This window comes from Scyliorhinus torazame, chromosome 5 (assembly GCF_047496885.1).
Source record: "Scyliorhinus torazame isolate Kashiwa2021f chromosome 5, sScyTor2.1, whole genome shotgun sequence".
In the NCBI taxonomy this organism is placed as follows: Eukaryota; Metazoa; Chordata; class Chondrichthyes; order Carcharhiniformes; family Scyliorhinidae; genus Scyliorhinus; species Scyliorhinus torazame.
Window position 1 is genome coordinate 138,361,950 of NC_092711.1, and position 26,425 is coordinate 138,388,374.

General features: G+C 55.0%; 1 long non-coding RNA gene across 1 annotated transcript in view; it reads right to left on the minus strand.

Moving 5' to 3' along the window:
• Window positions 1-1,347: 1,347 nt before the first annotated feature.
• The window catches only part of LOC140419838 (uncharacterized), a 35,277-nt gene continuing 10,199 nt past the window's right edge, over window positions 1,348-26,425 (minus strand). Inside the window, exons 3-4 of the long non-coding RNA XR_011946035.1 lie at window positions 24,642-24,738; window positions 1,348-2,075 (exon numbers count right to left, since the gene is read on the minus strand). This is a non-coding gene — a long non-coding RNA (uncharacterized lncRNA). The remainder of the gene's footprint in view (window positions 2,076-24,641; window positions 24,739-26,425) is intronic.

Below are 26,425 nucleotides of genomic sequence, written 5' to 3' on the forward strand. Positions count from 1 at the left end.
TGCACTTAAAGGGGATAAATGGAGTCAAAATGCAGATCAGCTGTGATCTGACTGGAAGGTGGGACAGGCTGGAGAAGGGGTCGAATGGGCCTCCTCCCGTTCCCCGGTGTAACAGGCTGGAGAAGGGGCTGAATGGGCCTCCTCCTGTTCCTGTGTATCAGGCTGGAGAAGGGGCTGAATGGGCCTCCTCCTGTTCCTGTAGTAACCAGGCTGGAGAAGGGGCTGAATGGGCCTCCTCCTGTTCTGTGTAACAGGATGGAGAAGGGGCTGAATGGGCCTCCTCCTGTTCTGTGTAACAGGATGGAGAAGGGGCTGAATGGGCCTCCTCCTGTTTCCCTGTGTAACAGGCTGGAGAAGGGGCTGAATGGGCCTCCTCCTGTTCCTGTGTAACAGGCTGGAGAAGGGGCTGAATGGGCCTCCTCCTGTTCCCTGTGTATCAGGCTGGAGAAGGGGCTGAATGGGCCTCCTCCTGTCTGTGTAACAGGATGGAGAAGGGGCTGAATGGGCCTCCTCCTGTTCCCTGTGTAACAGGCTGGAGAAGGGGCTGAATGGGCCTCCTCCTGTTCCTGTGTAACAGGCTGGAGAAGGGGCTGAATGGGCCTCCTCCTGTTCCCTGTGTAACAGGCTGGAGAAGGGGCTGAATGGGCCTCCTCCTGTTCTAAATGTCAGCTCCACCACAGCATAGTTCAAGGTTCCCATCAAGTGCGCTCTCGCCACCGTCTCCCAGGAGCCCCGAGGAATGGACGAGTTACTCCTCCCCGGCCCACCCACCCACAATCGTTCCGACAACCAAACACCACCACCCTCGTTCACGGAGCTTTCTGATCCAAATCCTCGGAGCTACGGCCAGCAGTCGGGCGGGCTGGGTGGTTCCCTCCCCCTCCTCCCCCCCCCTCCTCCTCCTCCCTCCTCTTTCTCTCCCCCCCCCCACACCTCCTCCTCTCCTCCTCTTTCTCCTCCCCCCCCACCTCCTCCTCCTCTTCCTCCTGCCCCCCCACCTCCGCCTCCTCCTCCTCTTCCTCCTCCCCCCCCACCCTCCGCCTCCTCCTCCCCCCCTCCCACCTCCTCTTCCTCCTCCTCCTCCTCCTCCCCCCCCTACCTCCTCTTCCTCCTCCTCCCCCCTCCCCCCCCCCACCTCACCTCCTCCTCCTCCTCCCCCCCCCACCTTCTCCTCCTCCTCCTCCTCCTCTCCTCCTCCCCCCCCCACCTCCTCCTCCTCCTCCTCCTCCCCCCCCCACCTCCTCCTCCTCGGTGTGAGTGAAGCGGTGGCTCAGCATGTGGGAGAGCTGGACGAAGCCGCGACCGCAGAGCGGGGCAGCGAAGGGGCGCTCGGGAGGCGTGGGACATGGCGGTGGGTCAGCAGGTGGGAGGACTGGGTGAAGCGGGCGGCCGCACTCGGGGCAGGGGGTAGGGGCGCTCGCCGGTGTGGAGGCGGCGGTGGGTGCGCAGGTGGGAGGAGCGGGTGAAGCGTTTGCCGCACTCGGGGCAGGAGAAGGGGCCGCTCGCCCGTGTGGAGGCGCTGGTGCCGCAGGAGGGTGGAGGAGTCGGTGAAGCTGTCGCCGCAGCGGGGGGCAGATGAAGAGGCCTCTCGCCGGCGTGGACCCGCTGGTGCCGCAGCCGGTTGGAGGACTGGTTGAAGCCCTTGCCGCAGACGGCGCAGTTGTAGGGGCGCTCGCCCGTGTGGACCCGCCGGTGGGTCAGCAGGTGGGAGGAGCGGGTGAAACGCTTGCCCGCAGTCGGCACAGGCGAAGGGGCGGGCGCTGCCGTGGCTGGGCCCGGTGGGCCGCCAGCTCGGCGGGCTGCCGGAAGCCCATGCCGCACTCCTCGCAGCGGTGTGGCTGCTCGCCGCCCCGGCTGCACTGGTGCCGCGCCAGGTTGGAGGGGCGGCTGAAGGTGCGCCCGCCAGGCCAGGCACTTGTGCCGCCGTCGCTCGTCACTGCCGTCGCTGCCTGGTCCGGCCAGCTCCAGGATCCGCAGGTTGCTCGGGGCCCCGGCACGTCGCCCATCTCCCCCAGACCCTCGGGCGAGGCTCGGATCGGGCTCCCCATCGCCGGCCTCCTCGCCTTCTCGACCACCTGCAAAAACAAATCGCCGGAGGTCACCGCAGTGAGGGGGGGGGGGGGGGTGAGGGGGGCAGACAGTGTCGCGACGCACAATCCGAGTTACTGCCCCACAGCCGGTCTCCATCCCCACCCAGCAAAGCGGGACATAGCCCAACCCAGCACGTCACCCCACACCCTCCGAGCACCCCGCCCCCGGCCCTCCACTCCGCTCTGCCTGTGGCTCCTCCCCTCAGCCTCTGTATAAAGGTGGCTGACCTCTGGCCCTGCCCCAGTTCAGGGTCAGTTACCAGCAGGTTTCCCGTCCAGCTGATTAAAGCCACAGTTTCGTTCCACAACTCGTCTTTGTTATAATTGATGGCAGAACCAAACCCCCCCACCCCGGCCCAGCGCGTCACCCCCACCTCCTCCTCCACCCACCCCGGCCCAGCGCGTCTCCCCACCTCCTCCTCCACCCACCCCGGCCCAGCGCGTCTCCCCACCTCCTCCTCCCCCGACCCCGGCCCAGGCGCGTCTCCCCACCTCCTCCTCCACCCACCAATGTTCCCCCTGAAGCACCCCAGCCCGGCATGTTCCCCAACCTCCACCTCCCTCACCTATCCCAGCACACACACCCCCACCCCTACCCCAGCACACCCCACACCTACCCCAGCACACCCCCTACCCCCCTCTCTCCTACCCCAGCACGCCCCACCCCCCTCCACCTACCCCAGCACGCCCCACCCCCCCCACCTACCCCAGCACACCCCACACCCCCTCACGTACCCCAGCACGCCCCACCCCCCTCCACCTACCCCAGCACACACCGCCCCCCCCCACCCCTACCCCAGCACACCCCACACCTACCCCAGCACACCCCTACCCCCCTCTCCTACACCAGCACACCACACCCCCCACCCCAGCACCCCCTCCACCTACCCCATCACGCCCACCCCCCTCCACCTACCCCAGCACGCTCCATCCCCCTCCACCTACCCCATCACGCCCACCCCCCTCCACCTACCCCATCACGCTCCACCCCCCTCCACCTACCCCATCACACCCCACCCCCTCCACCTACCCCAGCACGCCCACCCCCCTCCACCTACCCCAGCAACGCTCCACCCCCCTCCACCTACCCCAGCACGCTCCACCCCCCTCCACCTACCCCAGCACGACCCACCCCCCTCCACCTACCCCAGCACGCTCCATCCCCCTCCACCTACCCCATCACGCCCACCCCCCTGGACCTACCCCAGCACGCCCCACCTCCCTGCACCCTACCCCAGCACGCTCCATCCCCCTCCACCTACCCCATCACGCTCCATCCCCCTCCACCTACCCCAGCACGCCCCACCCCCCTCCACCTACCCCAGCACGCCCCACCCCCCTCCACCTACCCCAGCACGCCCCACCCCCTCCACCTACCCCAGCACGCCCCACCCCCCTCCACCTACCCCAGCACGCCCCACCCCCCTCCACCTACCCCAGCACGCTCCACCCCCTCCACCTACCCCAGCACGCTCCACACCCCCTCCACCTACCCCAGCACGCTCCACCCCCCTCCACCTACCCCATCACGCCCCCACCCCCCTCCACCTACCCCAGCACGCCCCACCCCCCTCCACCTACCCCAGCACGCTCCACCCCCCTCCACACTACACATCACGCCCCACCCCCCTCCACCTACCCAAGCACGCCCCACCCCCCCTCCACCTACCCCAGCACGCCCCACCCCCCTCCACCTACCCCAGCACGCCCCACCCCCCCTCCACCTACTCCATCACGCCCACCCCCCCTCCACCTACCCCAGCACGCCCACCCCCCTGAACCTACCCCAGCACGCTCCATTCCCCTCCACCTACCCCAGCACGCCCCACCCCCCCTCCACCTACCCCAGCACACCCCTACCCCCCTCTTCCTACCCCAGCACACCGCACCCTCCACCCCAGCACCCCCTCCACCTACCCCAGCACGCCCCACCCCCCTCCGCCTACCCCAGCACGCCCCACCCCCCTCCACCTACCCCAGCACGCCCCACCCCCCTCCACCTACCCCAGCACGCCCCACCCCCCTCCACCTACCCCAGCACGCCCCACCCCCCTCCACCTTCCCCATCACGCTCCATCCCCCTCCACCTACCCCATCACGCTCCACCCCCCTCCATCTACCCCATCACGCCCCACCCCTTCCACCTACCCCAGCACGCTCCACCCCCCTCCATGTACCCCCCATCACCTACCCCAGGACGCCCCACCCCCCTCCACCTACCCCAGCACGCCCACCCCCCCTCCACCTACCCCAGCACGCTCCATCCCCCTCCACCTACCCCAGCACGCCCCACCCCCCTCCACCTACCCCAGCACGCCCACCCCCTCCACCTACCCCAGCACGCCCACCCCTCCCCCTCACCACCAGCACGGCCCACCCCCCCTCCACCTACCCCAGCACGCTCCATCCCCCTCCACCTACCCCAGCACGCTCCACCTCCTCCACCTACCCCAGCACGCTCCATCCCCCTCCCACCTACCCCAGCACGCTCCATGCCCCTCCACCTACCCCTGCACGCTCCCACCCCCCTCCACCTACCCCATCACGCCCCACGCCCTCCACCTACCCCAGCACACCCCACCCACCCCTCCACCTACCCCAGCACGCTCCACCCCCCTCCACCTACCCCAGCACGCTCCACCCCCCATCACCTACCCCAGCACGCCCCACCCCCCTCCACCTACCCCATCACGCTCCATCCCCCTCCACCTACCCCAGCACGCTCCACCTACCCCAGCACGCCCCACCCCCCCCCTCCACCTACCCAGCACGCTCCACCCCACCCCAGCACGCTCCACCCCCTCCACCTACCCCAGCACGCTCCACCCCCTCCACCTACCCCAGCACGCCCCACCCCCCTCCACCTACCCCAGCACGCTCCACCCCCCCTCCACCTACCCCAGCACACTCGACCCCCCTCCACCTACCCCAGCACGCTCCATCCCCCTCCACCTACCCCAGCACACCCCACCCCCCCTCCACCTACCCCAGCACGCTCCACCCCCCTCCACCTACCCCAGCACGCTCCATCCCCCTCCACCTACCCCAGCACGCTCCATCCCCCTCCACCCACCCCAGCACGCTCCACCCCCCTCCACCTACCCCAGCACGCTCCACCTACCCCAGCACGCTCCACCTAACCCCAGCACGCTCCATCCCCCTCCACCTACCCCAGCACGCCCCACCCCCCCTCCACCTACCCCAGCACGCTCCACCTACCCCAGCACGCTCCAACCTACCCCAGCACGCTCCATCCCCCTCCACCTACCCCAGCACGCTCCATCCCCCTCCGCCTACCCCAGCACGCCCCCACCCCCCCTCCACCTACCCCAGCACACCCCACCCCCTCCACCTACCCCAGCATGCCCCACCCCCCTCACCCCAGCGCATCCCACCCCCTCCACCTACCCCAGTACACCCCACCCCCCTCCACCTACCCCAGCACACCCCACCCCCCCTCCACCCCCCTCCCACCTACCCCAGCACACCCCAACCACCTACCCCAGCACGCGCCACCCCACTCCACCTACCACAGCCGACCACCAACCCTCCACCTACCCCAGCACACCCCCACCCCCTCCACCTACCCGAGTACATCCCACCCCCCCTCACCTACCCCAGCACAGCCCCACCCCCCTCCACCTACCCCAGCACACCCCACCACCTACCCCAGCACGCGCCACCCCCCTCCACCTACCACAGCCGACCACCAACCCTCCACCTACCCACAGCACACCCCCACCTCCCCTCCACCTACCCCAGCACACCCCACCTCCCTCCACCTACCACAGCACACCCCACCTCCCTCCACCTACCACAGCACACCCCACCTCCCTCCACCTTCCCCAGCACACCCCACTCCAGTCCAGCATGACATCCCCCCAACCCCAAACCTAAGAATCGGAGAAGATGGGGGACAATCAGTCTTTGATGAGCCCAGCATTTGTGGCCCATCCCCAATCGTCCTCTTGAACTGACGTGGGCTCACTCGGCCAGTTCAGAGGGGGGGGGGGCTGTTAAGAGCCAACCGCATCACATGTTCTGGGCGTGCCCAGCGCTGGATGGGTTCTGGAGGGGCGTTGCAAGGACGATGTCTAAGGTGATGAACACCCAGGTTAAGCCAAGCTGGGGGCTCGCACTATTTGGGGTATCGGACGAGCCGGAGTGCAGGAGGCAAAAGAGGCCGGTATTCTGGCCTTTGCGTACCTGGTAGCCCGGCGGAGGATTCTGCTCCAGTGGAAGGAGGCGAGGCCCCCAAGCGTGGAAGCCTGAATCAGCGACATGGCAGGGTTCATTAAATTGGAGAGGGTAAAATTTGCCTTAAGAGGATCTGTGCAAGGGTTCTTCAGGAGATGGCAACCGTTTCCTAGACTTGCTAGCGGAACGCTACGAGGTGGTCAGCAGCAGCAGCAACCCGGGTGAGGGGGGAGGGGGGCTACTTTGCGTTTATTACTGTGTTTATTATCGTTTAATGGGGGGCTTGTATATTGGGGGAATACGTGACATAGCTATAAGATGTTTACACATAGAACATAGAAAATACAGCACAGAACAGGCCCTTCGGCCCACGATGTTGTGCCGAACCTTTGTCCTAGATTAATCATAGATTATCATTGAATTTACAGTGCAGAAGGAGGCCATTCGGCCCCTTGAGTCTGCACCAGCTCTTGGAAAGAGCACCCTACCCAAACTCAACACCTCCACCCAACACCAAGGGCAATTTGGACATTAAGGGCAATTTATCATTGGCCAATTCACCTAACCCGCACATCTTTGGACTGTGGGAGGAAACCGGAGCACCCGGAGGAAACCCACGCAGACACGGGGAGGACGTGCAGACTCCGCACAGACAATGACCCAAGCTGGAATCGAACCTGGGACCATGGATCTGTGAAGCAATTGTGCTATCCACAATGCTACCGTGCTGCCCTTAAGAACAAATAAATCTACACTATATCATTTTCCCGTAATCCATGTACCTATCCAACAGCTGCTTGAAGGTCCCTAATGTTTCCGACTCAACTACTTCCACAGGCAGTGCATTCCATGCCCCCACTACTCTCTGGGTAAAGAACCTACCTCTGATATCCCTCCTATATCTTCCACCTTTCACCTTAAATTTATGTCCCCTTGTAATGGTGTGTTCCACCTGGGGAAAAAGTCTCTGACTGTCTACTCTATCTATTCCCCTGATCATCTTATAAACCTCTATCAAGTCGCCCCTCATCCTTCTCCGCTCTAATGAGAAAAGGCCTAGCACCCTCAACCTTTCCTCGTAAGACCTACTCTCCATTCCAGGCAACATCCTGGTAAATCTTCTTTGCACCTTTTCCAGAGCTTCCACATCCTTCCTAAAATGAGGCGACCAGAACTGTACACAGTACTCCAAATGTGGCCTTACCAAGGTTTTGTACAGCTGCATCATTACCTCATGTTTAGTTATGCATTCTTGTTTTTTCATATTTCTGTAAGGGTGGGTTTGGTTGAGAATATGTAAAAATTTGAATAAAGATTTTTTTTTTTTTTTAAAAAGAGTCAACCGCATTGTTGTCTTTGGGGGTAATAGTCTGGAGTCACCTGTAGGCCAGACCGGGTAAGGACGGCAGATTTCCCTTCCCTAAAAGGGGGAAATTAATGAACTAGAGGCTTTTTTTTTTTGGAACGTCAATCAATGATAGTCGTCATGGTCATCATTACCAAGAATAGTGCCACATTATCCAGATTTTATTTAAGTAGAATTTAAATTCCACTAGCAGCTGTTGGCGGGATTCAAACACATGTCTCTTCCCGCCTAACCCCCACAGAGCTTTAACCTGGGGCCTACCCCCACAGACCTTTAACCTGGGGCCTACCCCCACAGAGCTTTAACCTGGGGCCTACCCCCACAGAGCTTTAACCTGGGGCCTACCCCCACAGAGCTTTAACCTGGGGCCTGTGGATTACAAGCCCAGTGACATTACCGCTTGGCCACCATTTTTGACTTCGTCAAGAGTCCAAATATCTATCAATCCCAGCATCAGGATATATTCGGCAATGCCACATCTGCAGCTCTCCGGGATGGAGAATTCCCAAAGATTCCCAACCCTCTTGAGCAGGGAGAAACTAGTGTCCGAGCATCGAAAATTGGGGAGGGGAGGGGGCATGAGGCAAACAACCTTTTATTCTTCCAAACGCAGTGAGCAGTTAGGATCTGGAGTGCGCTGGCTGAGAGTTAGGGGCTTTCAAACGAGAACTTATCCACTATCTGAAGAGAAAAGATGTGCAGGCAAACAGACGGTTGGGAGGCAACATATGGGGGAGGGGTGGGGTTGTTGGTGGTGGTGTTTGACATTGGGCAGGGTTGCTCCTTCAAGAGAGCGGAGACAGACACGATAGGCCGAATAGTGCCCCACCCCCATGGCGTCACTGTGAAGAATGCATCAATTGTTTTTTTCTTTTTAAATTTAGTGTACCCAATTCATCTTTTCCAATTAAGGGGCAATTTACCGTGGCCAATCCACCTACCCTGCACATATTTTGGGTTGTGGGGGCGAAACCCACACAAACACGGGGAGAATGTGCAACCTCCACACGGACAGTGACCCAGATCCGGGATCGAACATGGGACCTCGGCGCTGTGAGACTGCAGTGCCAACTACTGCGCCACCGTGCTGCCCCTAAGAATGCATCAGTTGATTGTAACTGACAGTTAACTGCCAAGTAGCTTCAGCTAAACCTCCCCCCCGCCCCGCCCCCCCTTCCCCACCACCCATCCTCCCAATATTACCTCCTCCCCCCCTCCCCAAATCCTCCCTGCAGACCCGCCCATCCTCCCCGAGTTCTCTAAAAGCAGAGAACGCCGAAAAGGGGACTGGACCGAGGTGTACAAAATTATGAGGGATAGAGTTAGGTTGGATAGGAAGGAACTTATCCTCCTTAATGGAGGGGTCAATAGCAGGGGATGTGGGGGGTGGAGACAGATTTAAGGGGCAGGAGGTTGAGGGGGGATTTGAGGAAAAGCTTTTTCACCCAGAGGGCGGTGGAAATCGGGACCTCGCTGCCTGAAAGGGTGGTGGAGGCGGGAATCCTCACAACATCTGAGAAGCATTTAGATGAGCACTTGAACTGCCAAGGGCCAAGTGTTGGTAAATGGGATTAGAGTAAATAGGTGCTCGATGGCCCCATTTTGCATATGATTCTATGACTGGGACAGGAATGAGTTGCACTCTGGTGGTGCGCTGTACTTTGCAGTAGAGTGGACGACGGTGGCTGGGAGGACAAAGGACGCCCAGCCTGCCTCCTCTCTTTCTCCCTGTCCAATTGTCCACCTTTACTCTCACTCGCAGCCGGCCATGGTGCAGTGCCTTGATCTCCAGCCGGGGAAAACCTAGAGCAAGGGCAGTAGGGAGCGGGCAGGAGCGAGGGGGTTGGTGGATAACCGCAGTTCTTCTCAGGAAAGGGTATTGGAAATGAGAATTTTTTTTTGTTTTGAGTTCATTTTTAGGAATTTTATGGCGTCGCAGGCTAGGCCAGCACTGGTTGCCCGTCTCTAATTGCCCCTTGAGGAGGTGGTGGGTGAGCTGCCTTCTTGAACCCACTGCAGTCCGTGTGTGGTGTGGGTAACACCCACAGTGCTGTCAGGGAGGGAGGTCCAGGATTGTGACCCAGCGACAGTGAAGGAACGGCCGATATATTTCCCAGTCAGGATGGGGAGTGTGGGGCTCGGAGGGGAACTTGCAGGTGGTGGAGTTCCCCATGTGTCTGCTGCCCCTTGTCCTTCTAGATGGGAGAGGTGGTGGGTTTGGAAGGTGCTGTCGAAGGAGCCTTGGTGAGTCGCTGCGGTGCATCTTGTAGATGGTACACACGCTGCTGTCGCTGTGCGTCGGTGGTGGAGGGAGTGAATGTTTGTGGATGGGGTGCCGATCAAAGCGGGGCTGCTTTGTCCTGGATGGTGTCGAGCTTCTCGAGTGTTGTCGGAGCCGCACTCACCCAGGCAAGTGGAGAGTATCCCATCACACTCCTGACTTGTGCCTTGTGGATGGTGGACAGGCTTTGGGGGGAGTCAGGAGGCGAGTTACTCACCGCAGGACCCCCAGCCTCTGACCTGCTCTTGTAGCCACAGTATATAAATCGCTGGACCAGTTCAATTTCAGGTCAATGGTAGCCCCCAGGATGTTGATAGTGGGGGGGTTCAGTGATGGCAACACCATTGAATGTCAAGTGGCGATGGTTAGATTCTATCTTCTTGTAGATGGTCATTGCCTGGCACTTGTGTGGCACGAATGTTACTTGCCACTTGTCAGCCCCAAGCCTGGATATTGTCCCGGGTTTGCTGCATTTGGACATGGACTGCTCAGTTATCGGATGAGCCGTGAATGGTGAACATTGGCAGTCATCCGCAAACATCCCCACTTCTTTTAAAAAAAAAAAAAATTTAGAGTACCCAATTCATTTTTTCCAATTAAGGGGCAATTTAGCGTGTTCAATCCACCTAGCTTGATCATTTTTGGGATGTGGGGGAGAAACCCATGCAAACACGGGGAGAATGTGCAAACTCCACACGGACAGTGACCCAGAGGCGGGATCAAACCTGGGACCTCGGCGCCGTGAGGCAGCAGTGCTAACCCACTGCTCCACCGTGCTGCCCCAACATCCCCACTTCTGACCTTATGCTGGCAGGGAGGCGATTGATGAAGCAGCGGAAGGTGGTGGGCCGAGGACAGTACCCTGCACTTCCAGCAATTCCCCCCCCCCCCAAAAGAACCCAGACGTCAACTGGAACCTTGATGACCGAGACGAGCGACAGAGGCTGGTAGAATTCTGTGAAATGTCCCTGCTCTCATCCACACAGGGAGGCAGTATCTCAAACCTGTTGTACAAAGTCAAGGGCTGAGGCTCCTGAATCCCTCTACCCGCCGCACTCTCCTATCCCTGACCACTGGTAGAATTCAAGGTAGTTAATCTAAGGGGTGTGACTGCCTCCTGAAACACAATTTCCAGGTAACTCTCCCCCTGCCTGATGTATCACAGCGTCCGAAGCTCCAGCATAAGGTCAGAAGTTGGGATATTGGGGCAGCTCGGTGGTGCAGTGGGTTAGCCCTGCTGCCTCACGGCGCCGAGGTCCCAGGTTCGATCCCGGCTCTGGGTCACTGTCCGTGTGGAGTTTGCACATTCTCCCCGTGTTTGCGTGGGTTTCACCCCCACAACCCAAAGATGTGCAGGCTAGGTGGATTGGCCACGCTAAATTGCCCCTTAATTGGAAAAAATGAATTGGGTACTCTAAATTTATAAACTCATCAACTCTGAGCCGAAGGTCCTCAAACAACCAACACTTGCTACAGATGTGTTCGCGAGCAACCACAAATGGTGAAGCCTTGCCTAAAGGGTTCCCAAAATGTGGTCGACACTGAACTGCCCCGAGGGGCAATTAAGGATAGGGCTTTGTCAACAGATTGAAAATGAAAAGACGAGCGGGATGGCTAAAGAAAGAAAAGATATTCTCAGGAAGCCTGGGCTGCTTAAAACAGATTTACAGCCATCGTACCGAGACCATGAGGACTCTGCCTCTTAACGAGTGCAATATATTGGCTCTGAGTTGACGATCACTGGCAGTGTCTCTTTACAAACAACCCTTCTCCCTCCCCACAGTGTGGAGTGTCCCTTTAAATACAAACAACCGTCCTCACAGCATGGAGTGCCCCTTTAAATACGAAGCACCCGTCTCGCATCATGGAGTGTCTCTTTAAATACAAATAATCTTCCTCACTGCATGGAATGTCCCTTTAAATACAAACAACCCTTCTCCCTCCTCATAGCATGGAGTGTCCTTTTAATTATACAAACAATCCTTCCCCCTCCTCACAGCATGGTAGCATTGTGGATAGCACAACTGCTTCACAGCTCCAGGGTCCCAGGTTCGATTCCCGGCTTGGGTCACTGTCTGTGTGGAGTCTGCACGTTCTCCCCGTGTGTGCGTGGGTTTCCTCCGGGTGCTCCGGTTTCCTCCCACAGTCCAAAGATGTGCAGGTTAGGTGGATTGGCCATGATAAATTGCCCATCGTGTCCAAAATTGCCCTTAGTGTTGGGTGGGGTTACTGGGTTATGGGGATAGGGTGGAGGTGTTGACCTTGGGTAGGGTGCTCTTTCCAAGAGCCGGTGCAGACTCGATAGGCCGAATGGCCTCCTTCTGCACTGTAAATTCTATGTTCTATAAATACAAACAACCCTTCTCCCTCTTCACAGCATGGACTGTCCCTTTAAATACAAACAACCCTCCTCACAACATGTCGAGTGTCTCTTTAAACACAAACAACCCTCGTCACAGCATAGTGTCCCCTTCTCCCAGCATGGAGTGTCCCTTTAAATACAAACAATCCTCCTCCAGCATGGAGTGTCCCGTTAAATACAAACAACCCTTCTCCCAGCATGGAGTGTCCCGTTAAATACAAACAACCCTCCTCACATCATGGAGTGTTTCGTTAAATACAAACAACCCTCCTCACATCATGGAGTGTCCCTGAAGGAATCTGTCCCCACTGTCTTCTGCATGGAAGCTTCTCAGTGAAGGGAGACAAAGCAGTAAGGCCCGAGACTGCCTGTGGCCTGAAATTATAAGTAACCCCAACCTTGCATTTAAAATAAATATATACAAAGTGCCCTTTTCATTCCACTCACAGATGCTGAAATGCTTCCTCCACTAAAAAGCTGCTGCAAAGCAGAAAGTTTCCTCGACTGGTGACCTCCAGGTTCAATCGGTGCCTTTTTTTTCTCCACCCCAAGGGAAAATCACTGGGTTGCGGATGATATTACAATGGCTGCGCGGTGCATCTATAATATGATTTTTTTTTTTTGTTGAGAAAAGAAAGAAATCAGAACTGAGCCTCCAGCTCCAGGCCCCAGCGAGTGAACAATGAAACTCAGGATGCCGGATCCACCTAACTCGCTGGAGGGAGTTTGAGTGGGGTGGGGGTGGGGAGGAGACGTCCAGCCCCTCTTTGGCCTGCCGCCGATTGGCCCATTCAGTTTCTTTCTGTTGCCATTGGCCCAATGGCCCATGTCAATCACGACCCACCCACCCACCCCTTCCTCCTCCTCCTCCTCCTTCCCCCAAGTCATGCTTGGTTGGACCAACCTTAGGATTGAAGTTTGCTAGTCTGCAGCGGAGGCGAGTGCATCCGTTTGATTGTTGTGCATTTGATCGTTGTCTTTCCCTCCCCCGTCTCCCCCCCTATCATGCGCAAAGAAAACTAGATTTAATCAAATTTAATGTTTATATTTTTTTAAATGCTGAACAAAGGGATGGGGTGGGTAGGGAAAGGAAGGGGAGGGATTGCGCTTGCGCTATGAGTATCTTGCAGTCTAATGGCTGTAGACCGTGTGTGTGCTCGCTCAATCCGCCTCCTCCCTTTTTTTCCCTTCCCGGGCGACAACCTCCCCCTTCCCTTCTCTATTTCCAACATTTTCCCGCCCCTCCTACACACTTCGACCCCGCCCCCCGCGGTAACACGAGGCTTTCCGTTCATCCAATGGAGGGCGTGTAATGGCGGCCCCTCCGTCCCACAATGCTCGGCGGACGGGAATACGCCCTATCCCCGACAGCGTGAGCGGGCAGGCGCCGCCTTCAGGCCATTGTTGGAGAGTGAGCATGCGCAGTGTGTACGGGGTGGTGGTAGCCATAGCATCAGGTCAGTGGGTGGGGGAATGGAGCTCCTCCTCCAGCCACGTGCAGTACCAGAGAAAGGTTACGATGCAGACAGTCATAGAGTTTTACAGCACGGGAAGAGGCCCATCGTATCTGCGTCGGCCATCAAACACCTATTTACCCTAACCCCATTTTCCAACATTTGGTCCATAGCCCCTTGTATGCTGTGGCGTTTCAGGTGCTCGTCTAAACGCTTCTTACTAAATGCTTCTTGTATGTTGAGGGTTCCCGCCTCCACCACCCTTTCGTCAGCGAGTTTCAGATTCTACCGCTCTCTGGATGAAAAGGTTTCCCCTCACATCCCCTCTAAAAATCCTGCCCCTTACCTTCACTGGCGGCACGGTAGCACGGTGGTTAGCAATGTTACTTCACAGCGCCAGGGTCCCAGGTTCGATGGGTCACTGTCTGTGCGGAGTCTGCATGTTCTCCCCATGTCTGCGTGGGTTTCCTCCCACAAGTCCCGAAAGACGTGATTGGACATTACAAAGAACAAAGAAATGTACAGCACAGGAACAGGCCCTTCGGCCCTCCAAGCCCGTGCCGACCATACTGCCCGACTAAACTACAATCTTCTACACTTCCTGGGTCCGTATCCTTCTATTCCCAACCTATTCATATATATATTCTGAATTCTCCCTCTGTGACCCGGACAGGCTCCGGAATGTGGCGACGAGGGCATTTTCACAGTAACTTCATTGCAGTGTTAATGTAAAGATACTTGTGACAATAACGATTATTATTACATCTTCAACCCACCCCCCCCCCGGTTATTGACCACTCTACTACAGGGAAAAAGTTCCCATTCACCTTATCTATTGCCCTCATAATAATTTTGTGCACCTCAGGTTTCCACCCCCCTCAGCCTTCTCTGCTCCAAGAAACACAACCCCAGCCCTACCCAGCCTCTCTTCATCGCTGAAACTCTCCAGCCCAGGCAACATCCTGGTGAATCTCCTCTCCAGTGCAACACATCCTTCCTATAGTGTGGTGACCAGAACAGCACACCGTACTCCAGCTGGGGCCTAACCAGCGTTTTATACAGCTCCAGCATCACCTCCCTGCTCTTATATTCTAGAGAAACAGAGAGGCCAGTCAGACCTTTGTGCCTTCGCAGGCCGAAAAAGGAAGAACGTTTTAAAAACTAGCCGCTCATTCTAAAATAATAATCTTTATTAGTGTCACAAGGATCTAATAATCTTTATTATTAATGATAATAATCGCTTATTGTCACAAGTAGGCTGCAATGAAGTTACTGTGAAAAGCCCCTAGTCGCCACATTCCAGCGCCTGTTCGGGGAGGCCGGTACGGGAATTGAACCCGTGCTGCTGGCCTTGTTCTGCATTACAAGCCAGCTGTTTAGCCCACTGTGCTCAACCAGCCCCTATTAGTGTCAAAAGTAGGCTTACCTTAACACTGCAATGAAGTTTAAAAAAAATAAATTTAGAGTATCCAATTTTGTTTCCAATTAAGGGGAAATTTAGCGTGGCCAATCCATCTACCTTGCATGCTTTGTGCTGTGGGGGGTGAGACCCACGCAGACACGGGAAGAATGTGCAAATTCCACACGGACAGCTGGGAATCGAACCCAGGTCCCTGGCACTGTGAAGCAACAATGCGAACCACTGTGCTACCGTACCGCCCAACTCCTACAAGCACCCGGTCTGTATCCTGGCGGGTTCCAGCTCTTCGGGTGTGGATCAAGGTACCGGTTCAATGAGTTGAGTGTCTCTGTCTCAATTACTCAATCCGGGCAGCGAATTCCAGACACCCACCACCCTCTGGGCGAAGAAGGTGTTTGCTAAGATTCCCCCTCCAATCCTCTCAATCCATGTCCCCTGGTAACTGACCTCTCAGCTAGGGAAAAACTGTCTACCCTATCCGAGCCTCTCATAGCTTTGCACACCTCCATCTGGTCGACCCCCTCAGCCTCCTCTGTTCTGAGGCAAATAATCCAAGCCTCCATAATCTCTCCTCATCGCTGCAATTTTCCAGCACTGGCAACATTCTTGTAAATCTCCTCTGCACTCTCTCTCCGGAACAATGGTGTCCAGGATATCCTTCTATTCCATTCACCCGTGTGTTTTTATGCAGCTTCCTCTTAAATGTATCTCTTCAGCAGTCCCTCGAGACCAAGGTTGACTTTCTACCACTGCGTGGTTGTGACTCCTGAGGTGACTTAAAACGTGGATCCGCCAAAGGCGGGGCTGGTGGTGTTTGACAAGGTGGGCGGGCGAGCGGGTGCGGTGCTTGAATTCTGGTCCACTCCGTCCTCTGTTGGCGCTTGGCCTCCACCTGTACCCGCCAGGAAGACGCTCAAAACGGTTGCCGCTCTTCGTGGGATGCTCCACCTCCAGTCAGGGCGGAGGATTTCCCCATGGAGGGGTGGGGGATGTTGCAGCTTCTCAGGGAGGCTTCGAGGGCGGCTTCGAGGGCCTCGCTCTTCCCCTCCCCCTCTCCTGGTAATGGCTCGCCATGAAAAACCCAGCACCGTAGCTCATGGTCTTATCGGGTTGTCTGCGTCAGAGACATGGTCAATATACAACAGACACCATAAACCCTGGAGGATTATCTCCAGTGCTGCCACCATAAAGTCCTGAAAATCCAATGTCTAAGACCTTGTTGGGCAAGGAATCCAAAGGTTTTCCGGCGGGGAGGGGGGTGTGGTATATGGGGAATGTGGAACTCGAAACGCAAACAGAACGGCCAATGATCATATCGAATGGCGGAGCAGGCTCAAGGGGGCCAAATGGACTACTCCTGCTCCTATCTTGCCTGTTCGGTTTGTATAGGGCGATCCAAGTCATGTCCTCTCTCTCTCTCTCTCAGGCCAACATCCCCAAACTGCGTCTATACTAATTTAGGATTGCCAAATGTGATAAATGCATTCCTGGAGCTTTCATGGCGTGTAGCTGCCCCCATGCTCCCAGCCATCAGTCAGCCAAAATCCTTGTGATGTACTGCCTTCCTACATCAATTGGAAAGCAAAAGGACTTGTTACCCCAATGGATGATGCTTGACTTCTTTTAAAATTCGTTCATGGGATGTGGGTGATTGTGAGCACTGGGCGGCATGGTGGTTTAGCACTGCGGCCTCACAGCGCCAGGGACCCGGGTACGATTCTGGCCTTGGGTGACTGTGTGGCGTTTTCACTTTCTCCCCGTGTCTGCGTGGGTTCCTTCCGGGTGCTCCGGTTTCCTCCCACAGTCCAAAACCGCTCAGGGTTAGGGTGGATCGGCAGCGCGGAATTACCCCTCAGTATCCTCAGGTTAGGTGGGATAATGGGGATAGGGCAGAGAGTGAGCCTCGGTTAGGGGGCTCTTTCTTCAGAGGGTCGGGGGAGACTCAATGGGCTGAAAGGCCTCCTTCTGCACTGTAGGGATTCTATGATTTCTATTAAATTACCCCTTGAGAAGGTGGTGGGTGAGCCGCCTTCTTGAACCCGCTGCAGTCCCTGTGTGGTGTGGGTAACACCCACAGTGCTGTTGGGGAGGGAGGTCCAGGATTGTGACCCAGCGACAGTGAAGGAACGGCCAATGTATTTCCAAGTCAGGATGGTGTAATGGATGTAGGAAACTTTTTATATGATATATATTGTATTATATATCTGTTGCAGTAAAATTTTTTAAAATCCTGGTTTAACCTTCAGGCAGGCAATGTGTCTGCTAGGGCTGTAATTGAAGTCTCGTAAAAGTGAGCCCAATCTTTCATTCCAACCATGTACTTGTTTAACTATTTGCGGTTAATGGAGTGTTGTGTATTTCGGAATGAGGTGTAGATAATTGAGGGCTTGTGCTTAGTCTTAATTAAGATGGTTGGGTAAACGGTTAGTGGGACGGAGATGCTGTAATTAATGGGAGGAGCCAGGTCTGTAGCAAGGATTTCCAGGTTATGCCTGAAGGGGCCCCTCTCTAATTTTCTAAAAGGAAGTCTCGACTCAATAGTACAGGAAGTATCCCTGTGTTTGCTAACTTTATTTACAAGTGGCTTTTGACCTTTAATGGGCTTGGCTTATAAGTTAGTAGTTAAAGTGTTCCGTTTTATTGTAAGAATTGTTTAACTGTTAATTGTAGAGCTGTGATGTTAGTATGTTTAATCCAGTGTTAATAATAAAGTTATTTTCATATAAAAGATCCCTATCTTTTCCAGGAATCACTCCTGGAGAAAAGCATTCTTTCCGCACAGTTTTACAAACTGAAAAATAGTTGGGGTTTCCCATCTGATTGACTGATATAAATTGTGATCTGGGCTGGCACTGTATCAGTGTGTGTGTGTGGCTTGGAGGGGAATGGACAGGCAGTGGTGCTGTTCCCATGTGTCTGCTACTCTCATCCATCTAGGTGACAGCCAAACAGCCACTTTGTCCCACCCCGCCCTGCATCATTTTCAATATTCTCACGTTTGGTAAAGAGAAATATACAAAGGAAGGGGGGGGGGCGGGAGAGAGAGAGAGAGAAACCATCTTTTAATATCCTGATGATTTCTTTTCTCCAGGGTTGGACACAGCAGTGTCCCGGAGACTGATCTTCGATCCCTGGAGACTCTGAGCCAACACTGAAGGATTGGCAATAGTCGCCTCAGCCGTTACGAAGCTCCACATTCTCACAACTCTCAGAGGAAAGAGGTTCCTCTTAAATTCCCTGTTGAACTGATCAGCGGCTCTCTTATATTGATGGCCCACGAATCCCCACCCAGTTCTAGTCTCTCTTCTCTCCCCCCACCCCACCCCCCCCCCCCCCCCCACCCCCCCCCCCCCCCCCGCCCCCGCTCCCGCTCCCACTCTACCAAGTGGAAACATCTCAAAGTCAACACCTGTGGTGGCCTGCCACTTTGTGGGGTGGGAGGAGCTATCAGAGGTCACATGACCCATCCGGCCATTTGCAGACAGGCGATTGTTTGACAGTCGGAGTCGGCAGACGGAACCCGGGGAGTTAACAAGCTTTCTTATCGCTGTTCTATGTATATAGCTGTCTGTTCCCAAATAAACCTCCTGATTGTTTATGTGCCTTGTTGGTCGTCAGTTCCTCGCAGCCATTGCAACACCCCTGCGTGATCACAATGGACTCTATCAGGTTACCCCTCAGCCTTCTTTCTGGGGAATAGATACCCAGCCCTGTTCAAATCTTTCTCGATGGTTCTAACCTCCATGTTCTGATGTCATCCCTGGTACGTCCAATGACTGTCCACTAATTTTCATGCTTCGTTCATAGGATGTGGGGCGTCGCTGGCCAGCCCCCAGCATTTATTGCCCGTCCCTAATTGCCCCTTGAGAAGGTGGTGGGTTGAGCTGCCTTCTCGAACCGGCTGCAGTCCCTGTGTGGTGTGGGTAACACCCACAGTGCTGTCAGGGAGGGAGGTCCAGGATTGTGACCCGGCGACAGTGAAGGAACGGCCGATATATTTCCCAGTCAGGATGGTGAGTGTGGGGCTCGGAGGGGAACTTGCAGGTGGTGGAGTTCCCCATGTGTCTGCTGCCCCTTGTCCCTTCTAGGTGGTAGAGGTGGTGGGTTTGGAAGGTGCTGTCGAAGGAGCCTTGGTGAGTCGCTGCGGTGCATCTTGTAGATGGTACACACGCTGCTGTCACTGTGCGTCGGTGGTGGAGGGAGTGAATGTTTGTGGATGGGGTGCCGATCAAAGCAGGGCTGCTTTGTCCTGGATGGTGTCGAGCTTCTCGAGTGTTGTCGGAGCCGCACTCCTCCAGGCAAGTGGAGAGTATCCCATCACACTCCTGACGTTCTCCCTGTGTCTGCGTGGGTTTCCTCCGGGTGCTCCGGTTTCCTCCCACAGTCCAAAGATGTGCAAATTAAGGTGGATTGGCCGGGATAAATTGCCCGTAGTGTCCAAAATGTTAGTTGGGGTTACGGGGATAGGGAGGGGTCGTGAGCCCAGATAGGATACTCTTTCAGAGGGCTGCTGCAGACTCAATGGGCCAAATGGCTTCCATCCGCACAGTAGGGATTCTATGGATCTCATTAAAACGTGCAAAATCAATCAGACTGGATGCCTGTATGTTGTTTTCTCTGGTTGGAGGGGTTCTAGTGTCTCAGGATACGGGGTGAGCCGTTTCGGGCTGAATCATTGAGGTGTACAGCACAGAAAGACCCATCAGCCCAGCGCGTCTACACCGGTCAAAAAACAATCTCCTACCTTATTCTAAACCCAATTTCCAGCACTTGGCCCATAGCCTTTGTGCCCTGGGATCGCAAGTGGACATCCAAATGCTTCTTAAATGTTATGAGGGCCTCTGCTCCACCTCCCCTTTCAGACAGCAAGTTCCGAACTCCCACCACCCTCTGGGTAAAAACGGTTTTCTCTCACATCCCCTCTCAAGCTCCTGTCCCTTATCTTAAATCTAAACCCCTGGACAATGACTCCCCCACAGCTGGAGGAGGATGGTTTGTATTTAAAGGGACACTCCATGATGTGAGGGGGATTGTTTGTATTTAAAGGGACACTCCATGATGTGAGAAGGGTTGTTTGTATTTATAGAACATAGAATTTACAGTGCAGAAGGAGACCATTTGGCCCATCGAGTCTGCACCAGCTCTTGGAAAGAGCACCCTAGCCAAGGTCAACACCTCCACCCTATCCCCATAACCCAGTAACCCCACCCAACACTAAGGGCAATTTTGGACACTAAGGGCAATTTATCACGGCTAATCCACCTAACCTGCACATCTCTGGACTGTGGGAGGAAACCGGAGCACCCGGGGGAAACCCACGCACACACGGGGAGAACGTGCAGACTCCGCACAGACAGTGACCCAAGCCGGAATCGAACCTGGGACCCTGGAGCTGTGAAGCAATTGTGCTAACCACTATGCTACCGTGCTGTGAGGAGGGGGAAGGGTTGTTTGTATAATTAAAGGGACACTCCATGCTATGAGGAGGGAGACGGGTTGTTTGTATAATTAAAGGGACATTCCATGCAGTGAGGAAGATTATTTGTATTTAAAGAGACACTCCATGATGTGAGACGGGTGCTTCGTATTTAAAGGGGCACTCCATGCTGTGTGAGGACGGTTGTTTGTATTTAAAGGGACACTCCCACACTGTGGGGAGGGAGAAGGGTTGTTTGTAAAGAGACACTGCCAGTGATCGTCAACTCAGAGCCAATATATTGCACTCGTTAAGAGGCAGAGTCCTCATGGTCTCGGTACGATGGCTGTAAATCTGTTTTAAGCAGCCCAGGCTTCCTGAGAATATCTTTTCTTTCTTTAGCCATCCCGCTCGTCTTTTTCATTTTCAATCTGTTGACAAAGCCCTATCCTTAATTGCCCCTCGGGGCAGTTCAGTGTCGACCACATTTTGGGAACCCTTTAGGCAAGGCTTCACCATTTGTGGTTGCTCGCAAACACATCTGTAGCAAGTGTTGGTTGTTTGAGGACCTTCGGCTCAGAGTTGATGAGTTTATAAATTTAGAGAACCCAATTCATTTTTTCCAATTAAGGGGCGATTTGGCGTGGCCCACGCAAACACGGGGAGAATGTGCAAACACCACACGGACAGTGACCCAGAGCCGGGATCGAACCTGGGACCTCGGCGCCGTGAGGCAGCAGGGCTAACCCACTGCACCACCGAGCTGCCCCAACATCCCAACTTCTGACCTTATGCTGGAGCTTCGGACGCCTGTGATACATCAGGCAGGGGGAGAGTTACCTGGAAATTGTGTTTCAGGAGGCAGTCACACCCCCTTAGATTAACTACCTTGAATTCTACCAGTGGTCAGGGATAGGAGAGTGCGGCGGGTAGAGGGATTCAGTAGCCTCAGCCCTTGACTTTGTACAACAGGTTTGAGATTCTGCGTCCCTGTGTGGATGAGAGCAGGGACTGTGGGGAGGATGAGCAAACAGACCACAGCACCGTGGTACAGGGAGCCGTTCAAGTGGGGAGGAGAGAAAAGAAATGTAGTTGTAATCAGGGATAAATAGTTAGGGGCATGGACACTGTTCTCTGTGACCAGGATTGAGATCCCAAAGGTTGTGTTGTCTGCCTGGTGCTCGGGTTTGGGATATGCATGGGACCAAGGGTGGAACAGTGGCTCAGTGGTTAGCACTGCTGTCTCACAGCGCCAGGGACCCAGGTTTGATTCTGACTTGTTAAAACTAAAACTCTCCAGCCCAGGAAACATCCTGGTAAATCTCCTCTGCACCCCTTCCCAGTGCTGAGATTAGAAGAAACTTCTTCTCTCAGACGAATTCCTGTGGAATTCTTTCCCACAGAAGACTGTGGAGGCCAAGACACTGAATATATTTAAGAAGGAACTAGATAGATCGCTGGGACACTGTAGGCATTAAGGGGTACAGGCAAACCGCAAAACATCTGTATGAATTAGGAGCAGTAGGCCACTCAGCCCCTCAAGCCTGCTCCACCATTCAATAAAATTGTGACTGATCCGAGTGTAACCTCAACCCCTCATTCCTGTGCAGCTGCCCCCTCCGCCCTGATAACCTTTCACCCCCTCCCCATGTTCATCAAGAATGTTGAGGTAGACAGGATCATGTTGACTGGCGCAGCAGGCTGGAAGAGCCGAGAGGCCCACTTCATCCTGCTCCTATTTTCTGTGGTAACTTGAGGCCACAAATAAGGCAGACGAATGCGTTGTTTCAAAAGAAGGAACTTCTTTATGTAAATAAATAACGAAGTTTGACAGTAACAATAACTCAGCAGAACAGTAATAACTATGAAAACAGGAGCGCTAGTAAAACGGCCTTGCTGACGGGCCACCCTCTTGTCGACTGCAAAGGACTGCCCAAAGCTCGCACATGCTCGAAACACTCAACAGAAGCCAGGAAATCAATTGCACAGGAGAAAAGGCTTTTAAAAACACTCTGTACTCAAAATGGCACCCTGTATCGGTTCCCATGAGTCATAAATGGAACTGAATATCAGCGCGCAACCCCCACTTCTGACTTTACGAGGAAGCGGCTGAATATGGTTGGGCCGAGGACAACTGACCTGAAAGACAGCAGCAACAGTGCCCTGCGCTAAGCCGGGGGCTGGGGCACCATGGAATTTACAGTGCAGAAGGAGGCCATTCGGCCCATCGAGTCTGCACCAGCCCTTGGAAAGAGCCCCCTACCCAAGCCCACACCTGGGCAGGACAAGTGGATAGTACTGTGGCTTCACAGCGCCAGGGTCCCAGGTTCAATTCCCCGTTGGGTCACTGTCTGTGCGGAGTCTGCACGTTCTCCCCGTGTGTGCGTGGGTTTCCCCCGGGTGCTCCGGTTTCCTCCCACAGTCCAAAGACGTGCAGGTTAGGTGGATTGGCCGTGCTAAATTGCCCTTAGTGTCCAAAAAGGGTAGATGGGGTTATTGGGTTACGGGGATAGGGTGGAGGTGAGGGCTTGGGTGGGTCAGTGCAGACTCGATGGGCCGAATGGCCTCCTTCTGCACTGTATGTTCTAATTCACACCTCCACCCAACCTTTTTTGACAGGGCAATTTATCACAGTCAATCCACCTAACCTGCACATCTTTGGACTTTGGGAGGAAACCCACGCACACACGGGGAGGATGTGCACTCCCCGCACAGACAGTGACCCAAGCCGGAATCGAACCTGGGACCCTGGAGCTGTGAAGCAACTGTGCTAACCTATGGTAATATGACTGAACGGTCAACCAGGCAAATGGACGGTGATCAGCACAGCTGATACATCTAACGTTGAAACAAACTTTGTTCCCCTCATTGTGTCCGAAAAAAGTCATTTACCCCATGTTCGTCCTCAAAGCTTCAATCATTTGTGGTACGTACATATCAAAGGTTAAGGCTTAAGTGCAGGAGCACACTTGAGAAGGTTGCAGACGATACGCAAGCTGGCCGCGGGAGTGGTAGTGAGGTAGAAAGCTGTGGAACCGCAGGAAAATATCACTGGACTGATCGGGGGGTGGGCAGAGAAGTGGCAAACGCAGTTCAATCTGGGGAAGTGGGAGGTTATGAATTTAGGAAAAGCTAATGAAGGCAAAGGGAATCCACAATAACTGTTAGAATAATGAGAAGGACCTTGGATTGGAATACTGTGAACTGTTTTGGTCCCCTTATCTAAGGAACGATATACTGGCACTGGAGGAAGTCCAGAGATCTTCTTTCGGTTGATCCCGGATATGGAGGTGTTTTTCTTAGGACGAGAGGTGGAGTAGGTTGGGGCCTGTCCTCATTGGGATTTAGAAGAATGAGAGGCGACCGTATTGAGACAGAGAGGATTCTCAGGGGGCTCGACAGGGTCGATGCTGAGAGGATGTTTCCTCTTGTGGGAGAGTCTAGGACCAGAGGGCATAATCTCAGAGTAAGGGGGTCGCCCCATTTCAGACAGAGATGAGGAGGAATTTCCCCTCTCGGAGGGTGGTGAATGTGTGGAATTCTTTCCCGCAGAGAGCTGTAAAGGCTGGCTCCTTAAGTATGTTAAGTAGTATGTAAGTATGGCATATCGTCTAGCACTGCAACTCACAGTGCCAGGGACCCGGGTTCGATTCTGACCTCTGGTGACTGTGTGCAGTTTGCACGTTCTCCCAGTGTCTGCGTGGGTTTCCTCCGGGTGCTCTGGTTTCCTCCCACAGTCCAAAGATGTGCAGGTTAGGTGGATTGGCCATGATAAATTGTCCCTTAGGGTAGGGTTGCAGGAATAGGGTGGGGGAATTGGGCCTAGGTAAGGTGGTATTTCAAAGGGTTGGTGAAGACTCGATGGGCCGAATGGCCTGCTGCTGCATTGTAGGGATTCTATGTTCAAGGCCGAGACAGACAGATTTTTAATGCATGAGGGAATCGAGGGTTTATGGGAATAAGGCGGGAAAGTGGAGTTGAGGATTATCACATCAGATCAGTCACAATCTCATTGAATGGTGGAGCGACTCGATGGGCCGAATGGGCCTACTTACGTCTTATGGTCTGTCTACAGAATCCTGAAGGTAGCAGCACAGGTAGATAAGGTGGTTAGGAAGGCAGGTGGGATAGTTTCCTTCGTTAGCCGAGGGCCTAGAATATAAGAGCAGGGACGTTAAGCTGGAACTGGATCAAACACCAGTTAGACCACAGCCGGAGCACTGTGGACAGTTCTGGTCACCACATTACAGGAAGGATGTGATCACACGAGAGAGGCTGCAGAGGAGATTTACGCAGGATGGAGAATTTTAACTCTGAGGGCGGCACGGTGGCACAGTGGGTAGCACTGCTGCCTCACAGCGTCAGAGACCCCGGTTTGATTCCGACCTCGGGTGATTGTCTGTGTCTCCCCGTGTCGGCCTGGGTTACCTCCGGGTGCTCCGGTTTCCTCCCACAATCCAAAGCTGTGCAGGTCTGGTGGATTGGTCATGTTATATTGCCCCATAGGTGGGGTCATGGGGATAGGGTGGGGGCTTGGGCCTGGGTGGGCTGCTCTTTCAGAGGGCCGGTGCAGGCTCGATGGGCCAAATGGCCGCCTGCAGTACTGTAAAGATTCTATGAAAGACAGGAGAGGCCGGGGTTGTTCTCATTGGAATCGAGGAGGCCGAGGGGAGATTGAATTGAGCTGTGTGTAATTCTGAGGGGGCCCAGACAGAGTGAATATTGCCCTGTATATGTGCAGATCTGGGTACCTGTTGAATGAGTTGCTAGTTTCCATCTCCACTATCAAACCAGCAGCAAATTCCAGACGCCCACCACCCTCTGGGTAAAGACATTTTTCCTTATGTCCCCTAAACCTTCTACCAATGGCCTGTATCCCCTGGTAATTGCACCCCTCCCCTCAGCTAGCGAAACAGGTGTTTCCTGTCTAACCTCTCCAGACCCCTCTTAATCTTGTTAGGTCAGCCCTCAGCCTCCCTCTGTTCTAACACTCGCCGCTCACCTGGGTGAGTGCGGCTCCGACAACACTCGAGAAGCTCGACACCATCCAGGACAAAGCAGCCCCGCTTTGATCGGCACCCCATCCACAAACATTCACTCCCTCCACCACCGACGCACAGTGACAGCAGCGTGTGTACCATCGACAAGATGCACCGCAGCGACTCACCAAGGCTCCTTCGACAGCACCTTCCAAACCCACCACCTCTACCATCGAGAAGGACAAGGTGCAGCAGACACACGGGGAACTCCACCACCTGCAAGTTCCCCTCCGAGCCCCACACTCACCACCCTGACTGGGAAATATATCGGCCGTTCCTTCACTGTCGCCGGGTCACAATCCTGGACCTCCCTCCCTGACAGCACTGTGGGTGTTACCCACACCACACAGGGACTGCAGCCGGTTCGAGAAGGCGGCTCACCCACCACCTTCTCAAGGGGCAATTAGGGATGGGCAGTAAATGCTGGGCCCGGCCCATGAATGAAAAATCAAAAAGCGGTGGCCGTTATCTGTTAATTAACATGGCGTCTCCTGCCAACTCAACATGGGCACCGATACCTGTCTGCGTGTGTGCAGAAATGCACGGACATCACTCCAGAGACATTATTTCCCCTGGCCAAAGATCATTCCTTGCCTTATTCATCACTTTAAGCTGTTACATGCGCCAGATTGCTTTCTACGTACAGTCCCGTACAAGGTGCAGCACCAGTTTGGGGGGGGGGGGTTCAGTGGGTTTGCATGTGAGGCAGGGATTTTAAGCTCTCCGTGAAGGAATCACTGCAAGACGTTTGGGACAGTAGTTTTTTTTAAATTTAGAGTGCCCAATTCTTTTTTTTAAAC